At 41.5% G+C, this 10289-nt stretch overlaps 1 protein-coding gene across 3 annotated transcripts in view; it reads right to left on the bottom strand.

The window, feature by feature from the left end:
* The window catches only part of pacsin3 (protein kinase C and casein kinase substrate in neurons 3), a 46153-nt gene that overhangs the window by 33606 nt on the left and 2258 nt on the right, over positions 1-10289 (bottom strand). For 2 of the 3 annotated variants that reach the window (XM_039794745.1, XM_039794743.1), the window contains exon 2: positions 4131-4196. The exons of the other annotated variant lie outside the window; for it this stretch is intronic. The gene's annotated coding sequence lies outside the window, so the exon portion shown is untranslated. The remainder of the gene's footprint in view (positions 1-4130; positions 4197-10289) is intronic. 3 annotated transcript variants of the gene reach the window in all.

Raw genomic sequence — 10289 nt, 5'->3', positions numbered from 1 at the left:
AAATACCCAGGAATCATTAAAAACTTAAAAAACTCTGTCATCCATCACAGCTCTGTTTTTGCCTCAAGAAGGTTTGTGTCAATTTAGCCCCTGGTTTAATTTTCATTCACTCCATTAACCATCCTGAAGGCATCCAAAAGCTACAGGTTGGTCCTTGATCCAAATCTGGACAGCAGAGTGTCAGGCCTGAGCGACAGAGAACAGGAGTGCCGTTGAAAGAGGGCAAGAGAGATGGAAGGAACGCTGAAAGACGAGAGCAATGCGAGAGCGAAGCTGGCGACGTACAAGCGATGAGACGAGGGAAGTGCAGGAGAAAACAAACTCTGTCCGGGATGAGATAAGTGTTGCTTGCCACAGCTGTGTGGAAAAAAAGTAAAGTGAAATAGAGACGTTAACGAGCCTAAGAGACAGAGTGAGGAAGAGAAAGAGCACGTAGCACAGCAACACACAAGCATCTTCTCACGCGGTTTCTGTAACACAGCAACAGCATAAAGGAACATGTGGAGCTGGTTTGTCGAGCTCAAATAAACGAAGGAGAAGTGCGCACTTACTACAGATGCAACCAAATACATTAATCACGTATCAAATGACATAAACAACAGAATTCTACACCTCTACTTCCCTTTGTGCTTGTGTGCTGCTAAGGTGTGGCTGCCTCACCACAAAGACTTAAACAGTCATTTTATCGTGTACGTCTGTATTTTAAGGACATACTCGCAAAGAAATCTGTCTTTAGAGTATCATTTAGCCTGGTTCCAGACCTCTGATCGCTGCTTCAAATTTCTCCCGGTTGGGAAAAACAATTGAGCAAATCAGAGCTTTAAAGGAGGGATTAAAAACATAAAAGACATAATCTTCCAAGTTCCATCTTCGCTAGAAAAATGTGGACAGAAAAAGTGCTAAGAAAATGGCGAGCAGCTGGACATGTTGATTTACAAAACTTTACTTGTAGAAATGAAACGCTTAAATCTGCCTTTGTTTCTGTGATCAACCTAAAAAAGGGTTAACTGATCCAAGCAACTGCTACCGCAACTTCTGTGTCAGCTAACAAGACAAACTGAAATGTTGACCTGACTGTGGCGCTAGATAGCCTGGGAAAACGCTGACGAACTTCCGGCAAATTTGAGATTTGCTCTGCAAGTCAGTCTGTAACTGAGTCTGTAACTGACCCACTCTCACTTACAACTGAGAGTGGGTCTGGTGTCAATTTTTTGACACTTTACAGCTGCAGATCTGTAGTCCAAACTACCACAGCAAACACCACTATTTCTGTTCCTAATACACTACAATGCCACTGGCTGGATAGATCTCCTGTCAGTTAAATTACAATAAACCTGTCAAAAACACAAGCTGTTTCAGACATTTCCCATTCAAAGCACAGTACGATTTACTTCACTATTGATATCTTAGTTCAATTTTTTCTCAGTTCAGAAGCACAAAGAGGATCAGAGACATGGAATCCTGTCATTCGTGTCATTCAATAGACAATATGGAGATATCTGCATCTAATACAGGCCTGCTAAAGAGGTGGGTGATGGTAGCAGAGAGAGAGAGAGAGAGAGAGAGAGAGAGAGAGAGAGAGAGAGAGAGAGAGAGAGAGAGAGAGAGAGAGAGAGAGAGAGAGAGAGAGAGAGAGAGAGAGAGAGAGAGAGTCATGGCGAGACAGAAAGAGGATTCTAGTTGTTGGTTTATAGAGAAATGGGTCAGGCCAGTGAAGAGGAGGAGGAGGGGAGAGACCAGCTGAGGGAGGGATGAGGAGGAGGGAGCGACAGATAGAGAAGCAGGTCCAGACCTCATAAGCTCCACTGGAAAAACTCACGGCCATTAATCTGATTAATGTACACACCAACAGTTTCCCTGCAGCCAGGCTCTGTCTATATGCTTCTAAACATCGAGTACTTGGAGGCCTGTACGAGTATTAGTCTATAAGCTCCTCTGCTACGTCTGCATTCCAGCAGAGTTTGCGAGAGTATGTACTGTAGGTACACATCAGGAGGAACACACATCAGGGCCCGGAGGCTTCAAACATCTATAAAAAAAACAGAAGCGTTTTCAGATACTTCTTTTTTTTGTTTTTTTTGCTCCAGCTACTCTGCCAACAGCAACAGAGGTGCGCCAGAGCGCTGCTGTGTCTCTTTACCAAATGAGAGACTCACTGTTTAAAGGAAGAAAATGATAACCAAGCTCACGATGATTACAAAATGATGTTGGCAAAAAAATAAAGCACATTATGGGTTTGTTTGAAAGCCTGCATGCTGCACTGTCCCTCACTTGACGTGGCAACTGAAGTTTGTAAATGTAGTGTTTTGGAGTGAATGACTTCTTGGATGAGCTTGCCCGCAGGCTGTTTAATTAGCCTCGTTTCCATGTTACAGGATTACTTGATTCTCACTGCTCCCCTGGCCCGGTGCCGTCACAACTGTTAAGTTAGCACACACACGCTGAGTGACGAGTGAAGACTAGAAGAATGCAAGAAGGAAGAAGTTTCTACACCGTTGTCGCGGCCAGCAGCTTCAAATCTTATAGCAGCAACACACTCCAAACGAAAATGAGATAAGTAAATGTTGTCAGACTGCTGTCAAACAATGCAAACAAACTCATTACTATATCGATGGAACAATTTAAAGTGTAATGTTTGTTTGCACACATTAAAAGCCAGAGAGTTAAATTAAAAGTCATCCATTAACACTTTGAACTTTCAGGTCTCAACTGCTGCCTGTTAAATGATGACAAGCTTTAAAAATGTCCTGCAGAAATATAGCTGGTGTGAAAATGTTTTTTGTTTTGTTTGTTTTTTAAGACTTTTGGGCTGTTTCCACCTTTATTTGACAGGACAGCTAGGTGAGAAAGGGGAGAGAGAGCGGGGGAAGACGTGCAGGAAATCGTCACAGGTCGGATTCGAAACCTGGACCTCTGCGTCGAGGCAGAAACCTCTCAGTATGCGTGCGCCTGCTCTACCCACTGAACCAACCCGGCCACGGGTGTGAAGAGGTTTGATAGAATAGTTTTGACATTTTGTGAAATATGCTGATTGGCTTTCTTGCCGAGATTAACATGAGAAGATCGATACCCCTCTATGTTTGTACAGTTAATATGAAGCTACAACCAGTCAGCTTAGCTTAGCATAAAGACTGGAAACAGGGGAAACGCCTAGCCTAGCTCAGTCTAAGGCACATGTGTCAAACTCAAGGCCCGGGGGCCAAATCCGGCCCCTCGCAGGTTTTGATCCGGCCCGCATTTCAATTTAGGTTCACAATAAATGTAGGCCCACGTTGTTTTTGTCGCTTTTTCCAAAGTTTTTGGTGCTTTTTTCTTTTCTTTTTAAATTTTTGTTGCTTTTTCCGGGGGTTTATGCGTTTTTTTCAATGCTTTAGGCACTTTGATTTAACGTTTTTGACGCTTTACTCAATGTTTTGCCACTTTTATGGAAGTTTTTGGCGCTTTCTGATGTTTTTGTCACTTTCTCAGACAATTTTGATGCTTTTTTAAACTTTTTTTCAATTTTTTTCAACGTATTTGTAGCTGGCTGAGGAACTTTTTGGGGGCTTTATTAGGCCCAAAATGTAAGTGAGAAGACTACAGTATATGAGACATGCAATAATACAGTCAAAATATTTGACTTTTTCTCTTAAATAAAAGCATGTCCATAATCTACATGTCTGGCCCTTGATGCGATTCTCATTTTCCAGTGTGGCCCTCTGGGAAACTGAGTTTGACACCTCCATCTAAGGTAACACAATTCACCTACCAGCACCTCGTAATCCGTAAAAAAAAAAAAACAAGGTGTAAAAAGAAAATGTTTTGGCTCTACAGGGCGGTTGTGAAACAGTATTTCATCCTGTTTCAAGTCTTTATGCTAAGCTAAGCTAACTGGCAGCTAGCGGTAGCTTCATTTTACCATACAGACATGAAAGAGGTGTCAATCTTCTAATCTTAGTATTAGAAGTATAAAGTATCACATTATATTCAAGTAAAGAGAGTAAATGTACTTAGTTACTTTCAACCAGTGATGACAGGAGCACAATAATCATGATTATGAACAGAAACAGCACACAAACAACATGATGTACTGGACCCAAACAATGCAGGCACTGTTGAAGCATAGAGTCCAGAGTGACAGCAGGACTTACCTTATAAGAGATGAATATATAGATGGACAGACGTCCAAACAGAAGACAGTCTTTGTCTCCGTAGGCCTGAGAGACAAAAAAAGGGGACAGATGGAGAGAGGAAGATCCCTCAGAAGCAGATGCGACAGCAAAGGGAAAACACACAGAGAGGTTTGTTAGTCAGCGGAGCAGCATGCGGTTAGATCCCAGCAGCGTTCAGACGGGGCTGGACACGCGGGCCGTTATATGGCTCGGTGCTGGCTGGAAGGTGGCACATTCTGGGGGTCGCGGTGAAATGCCACACATGGAGCCTGTAGTGGACGGGTAATGAAACAGCCAGAGGAGCAGCGGCCCCCCTTAAGAGGAGGTCACAGCAGTTAGCTCACACCTCTAAAATTACCTGCCTGGGCATTGCAAGGAGTTGGGAAGGGAGTGTCAGGTTTTTAAAAAAGACCACACCAGGAATTTTCATTAACCGATTTACTACAAATCACTTTAAAGTACTTCTGATCATATTCAAAGACATATTGTGGTTTTTTAAAGATTACTGAATGTCCCCCCCCCTTGCACAGACTCAAAAACATTTTGATATAGGTCATCCATCAGAGTAAGCCTCATATCTGCTTTCATTTTGAAGTTTTGTTTCAGATTAGAAGATGAAATATAATACACACCATTATGTTTATATTTCTTTTTAGCTAAATAACTGTTCTTTTGACATATTTTTATTGAATTATGACACAATTATCTAAGTGTTTTTTCTCATTTGATTTGTTTTTATTTATTTAGGCATTTAAATCTTCCTTTAGGGGAAAAGCTTTCAATGAGTCCCTACAACAAATACATTGCCACACAATGATAAGGTAACTTTAACAATGATTTACCCATTTCCAATCATTTTAAAGTGCTCATATTATGCTCATTTTCAGGTTCATAATTGTATTTAGAGGTTATATCAGAATAGGTTTATGTGGTTTAATTTTCAGAAAACACCATATATTTGTTGTACTGCTCCTCTTTTCACCCTGTGTGATGAGCTCTCTGTTTTAGCGACAGAGTGAGACATCTCACTTCTGTTCCATCTTTGTTGGGAGTCGCACATGCTGCAGTAGCTAGGTAAGGACTACTAGCCAGTCAGAAGCAGAGTATGAGGGTGTATCATGCTAGCAGCTAGGCGAGCATTATAACGTGTGTTACAAAGTGATCACGTTGGTCTCTGAAGTAAAGGCTGGACTACAATAGAGCTGTTTGGAGCAGTTTGTGAACAGTGTTTTCTGTTTGAGATGGTAAGTCCCTTTGGGGTGGACTTTGGGCTTTTTCACTTTGTAAACCTATAACGTGCACAAAAAGATATATAACACAATAAAGGAAAGGGAAAAAGCCAAAAAGCATAATATGAGCACTTTATTTCAGTTTGGGGTAAAACCAATATCAGTACCATTGTTGTCAACTGTAGTTCAAGTCTTGATTAAAGTGTTTGCAGTAAATGGGACTAAAATGTGCATAACAGCGGGGGTTTTCTTTAAATTGGTCTTTCATATCTTGGGAACCGGAATCAACATTAACAATGGCACGCAACTAGGAAGTAAATCAAAGGAAAAGGCATATTCCTCTTTTGTCTCAAATTTCATCTCAGTAGTTGGGATACTTATGATTGTTATACAGTACATGTTTCAAAAATGTCATGATGATGCAAAATATGATCGGCCTGCATCATATTGTAAAAGAATATTGACACATAAAATAAAAAAAAAATAAAATAAAAAAAGCCTTAACGTGAAAATAAACTTCGGTTCGAGGAGCACTTGTTTTGGTAGTGATCCAGACTTGGTTGTCGCTGTCGGGCAGAAACCTTGTATCTCCATATTTCGTCATTTTGATTTCTTACCATAATTCCGTTCTGTTGGTCACCCTTTACGTCTGTGGGTTTTACAAATATCTAAACAGTGACGAGGTGATTTCATTGGACTTCGCTGAAAGTAAATAGCTCAATATTGTGTTTTCCAATGAGTTTTCCTTTTTCATTTCCTGAAAAGCAACCGTTTTGGGCATACAAAGTTTTCGTCCAACAGAAACAATATACTATATTTAAATTTACAACTACTGAAATCAAGTTTTTTTTCCAGATATTCAAGCGACTGTTTATAGGCCTAAAACATTGCCTAACCTAAAACCGAAGCGATAGATATCCCGACCAAATTCTTCATCCTGATGGTAAAGCGAGACTGTCTTTCTGATGAATGGATAACCGTTCTAATTTGACACCAGTTTCACTTTTGAATGTTCCACGAGCCAGAGCCCCACCCTCTTTCCCCAGAACACAAACAATGAATGCCAATGGTTAGCAACAAAGATCAAACAATGCAAAACCACATACAGTACAAGCTGCTTCATGACACAAGATATTAGAGAGCAACGAGAGATGCAGACAAAGACAGACCTGTTCCAAGAGAACCAAAAGCAGAACTTCATTTGAATGCTTCATTCACTCAGTGATGCTTGGTTTGTAAATGCTGGTGATTCACAATTCTGGCTTTGAAATTAAACAATATGTCAATTGAAATAAAAGATCAAACTAGAAGTAGAATGGGAGCCAGAGGCTTTAGCTATCAGGCTCCTCTCCTGTGAAACCAGCTCCCAGTCTGGGTCCGGGGGGCAGACACCGTCACCACATTTAAGAGTAAACTGAAAACCCTCCTCTTCGATAAAGCTTATAGTTAGGGAGTGAGGAGTTGCATCGTCTGCCACCTGCTCGACATAGTCGTCAGATTCATCTACCATATAATAAATGATACAATCAAAGTAGAGGGAGACAGGCCAGTACAGCCCAATCCGGTTGGGGAGAGTTCTAGCCCCACCAGGCTCCTCTCCTTAACCGGTCTCTCTTAATGATGCTGACTGCCGGGGGACTTCCTTTGACTCACTGAGCTTCTCTCTCCTCTTGCTTTCCAACTGTGTGCTTCCATGTTCCAGAAATGCTTGTTACTAACCTAGCTCTGGAGAGCTTATTCCCCGGAGTCCATATGTATTCTTTTCGCCCAGCATGTTTCCTTGGATTAGGGTGGCCCCTAAATCATGGTTGCAGCCTGTCGCCGTGGTCCTGCTGCGTGCCCTGCTATGCCCTGTTACACCCTGCTACGCCCTGCAGTGCCCTGCTACGCCCTGCAGTGCCCTGCTGCGTCCTACTACGCCCTGCTACGCCCTGCAGTGCCCTGCTACGCCCTGCAGTGCCCTGCTGCGTCCTACTATGCCCTGCTACGCCCTGCAGTGCTCTGCTACGTCCTGCTACGCCCTGCAGTGCCCTGTCACACTAAATGCTTGCTCTTGAATTACTGGAATTGCTGGGTCTTTGTAAATTATAGAGTGTGGTCTAGACCTACTCTATCGGTAAAGTGTCTTGAGAAAATGGAGGCACCTACAATTGGTGCTTTGATCAAAAATATGGCGCAATGTATGTCCACAGAGAGACTGACATATTTAGAGGGTGTATGAGAAAATCTGGAGGCCATTAGACCGGTTTGTAAAAAAGAGAAGAGATAGGGGAGCTGCTACTCTGATACTGTCATATCATTAGCTTTTTGTTTTTTGATTGTTGTAATACGGCCGAGGTTGAGAGAGAAATTTTGTTGTGGGTTTGGGACGGGCAAGGAAATATTAATAAAAACATTGTTAAAAAAAACTCCTTGTCAATATCCTGATATCAAGACGTAATTGTCCCTAAACTTTTCTCATGTCCATGAAACAATGCAGCAAACATTTGATCTCCAAGTTGTGAATCAAATGTAATTGCAGGTCTTTTGAGCAATTAATTCAACATTTCACACCCCCGCGCATGTGGTGATCTCACTCCTGTTAATGTCCGACAGTCCGAGGCTCTGACGGGAACTCACAACAAACCACGTCACGGCTCTCTGGTCGAGGCGAGGGCAGAAAACTAAACGAAAGCGGATCACAGTGAGGCGGAGTACAGCAGACTGAAAGAAAAGGACAACTCAGCCTCACACACACACACACACACACACACACACACACACACACACACAAAACAACACAACACACACACACACACACACACACACACACACACACACACACACACACACACACACACACACACACACACACACACACACACACACACACACAATCTTTGTGGGGACCCGTCATTGACATAATGTATTCCCTAGACCCTTTCCCTAACCTTAACCATCACAACTAAATGCCTAACCTTAACCCTTACCCTAACTTTAAAAGACAACTAAAAAAATATTTCTTATTAACCTATATCTTATATAAAACAGTTTTTTCATGGACTACTGGGATGTATGTGTATGATTGTATGTGTATGTAATGTTATGTATGTACTGGTGCGCCTCTCGCGTACAACTAGTCATCATTATTTGTGGTAATTGTGTATTCTATAGTTTGTACCACTACTTTTTATTGAATCATGGGCCCCCACCTATAAGCTTTTCTAGCTTCTTTGGGGGACCCATTCACTCTACCCAATTAATCTTGTACCCCCCCAGCTGTATTATTGTAATGTTTCAAGTGGTATTGTGAATAAAGAAAGAAAGAATAATAACCTTAACCATAACCTAATTCTATCCCTAATCCTAAAACCAAGTCTTAACCCTCAAACAGCCCTTTAAACTTGTGGAGTCCAGCATTATGGCCCCACAAGTATGCTGGACTCCCAGTTTTGGACCCCACAAATATAGTTAAACAAGCGCACACACACACACACACACACACACACACACACACACACACACACACACACACACACACACACACACAGTCTCCCAGCTTATTTCTAACCAGAACCACATCAGTGAGGCCATGCTGGGCCGGAACCGCCTCCATGCCAGCTCCCTTTTAGCTCTGCAAGCTCTGCAACAAGCCTGCGAGCGCCAGGATGCTGGCTGGGGCTGGCCTGGCACAATCGGTTGCATGCTGCAAAGATTAAAGAAGAACTTGCTTAGCCCGCTGTTCACATTTGACTTCAGTGTGACTGTATGAAGCCTCGCTGTCTAGAAATATTCCACACAGAACGGGGCAGGACTTAAATTCTCTGACAAAAATACAGCTTTAATGAAAAGACCTTGACTGCAGGTTAATTAAAAATAGAGCTGACAACCGGCGACTATTTTGATAAATGGTCAGGTTAATCATTAATAGAAAAAAAATCAGTAGCCCAAATTAAAAAGGAGTGTGAGTGGCTGAAAAAAAAAAAGACTACTAACTTTTTAAAACTTGTTTATTGTTTCATTCTAGTTTGCTTTGCTTTTTATTTATTCCTTTTGACCTTTTTATTTAGGTAATCTTTTATGTCCTTAAGACCTGCCTAAAGAGAAATAATTAATTCTTTATACTGTTGTTTAACAGATGGGGAACAAAGCTAACATGGAGTCTGTTTTGTTTAAAATGTGTCTATATGTGATGAAATTTAAAAAGAAACACAAAAGTGACATTGCCCTGACCTGCACTCTTCAGTTTTGGACTTCTTGCGTCACTTTAAGTTTTAAAAAACAAGCACATAAGGGAGCCAATCAGAAGAGAGCTGACAGACTGGGTGGGAGTTCACGTTCTGCATTGACATAATTCATGTCTCCATGGAATTCCAATTGCTTGGCAGGATTTGCAGCCTGAAGCTTGGGGAAAGTTTCAGCCTGCCTGTCCCACCCCTCCGTGGATCCTACTATAATACTGCTGCCTGTCAGGGACTCCCAAACCCCCACACATGGCTTTCTATTAACCAACTGACTACTGGTCTCATCTGATGAAAACTTTAGTGGTTAGAAATTATTTAGAAGAGAATGTGTCCACTCAACACTCATTCCTTAACCATCATGAGGTGTCAGATTCACAAAGCATTTTAAAAACATTTTTAGGTTTAAGGTCTGTAAAAAAAAAAAAAAAGGTTACTTGTAGTGTCAAACAGAATTATCACCCAACAGCTTCTTTCCACAAGCCACCACACTGAACACACACACTCATAGCACGCACGCACACACATTCACACCTTCACATACGGACCACGTGCAATAACCAATAACCAGTACTTCTACTGTGTATATTTCTAATTTTGTGTATACATTTCTTTCATATTCTGTAAATGTATATACATTTTGTATATTTCTTTTTAATTTGTTGTTTTACTATTTATTTCTTGTCTTT

The sequence above is a fragment of the Perca fluviatilis genome, chromosome 3, assembly GCF_010015445.1.
Source record: "Perca fluviatilis chromosome 3, GENO_Pfluv_1.0, whole genome shotgun sequence".
Classification (NCBI taxonomy): Eukaryota; Metazoa; Chordata; class Actinopteri; order Perciformes; family Percidae; genus Perca; species Perca fluviatilis.
The sequence above is the reverse complement of the archived record's forward strand: the minus strand, read 5'-3'. Positions and strand labels throughout refer to the sequence as shown.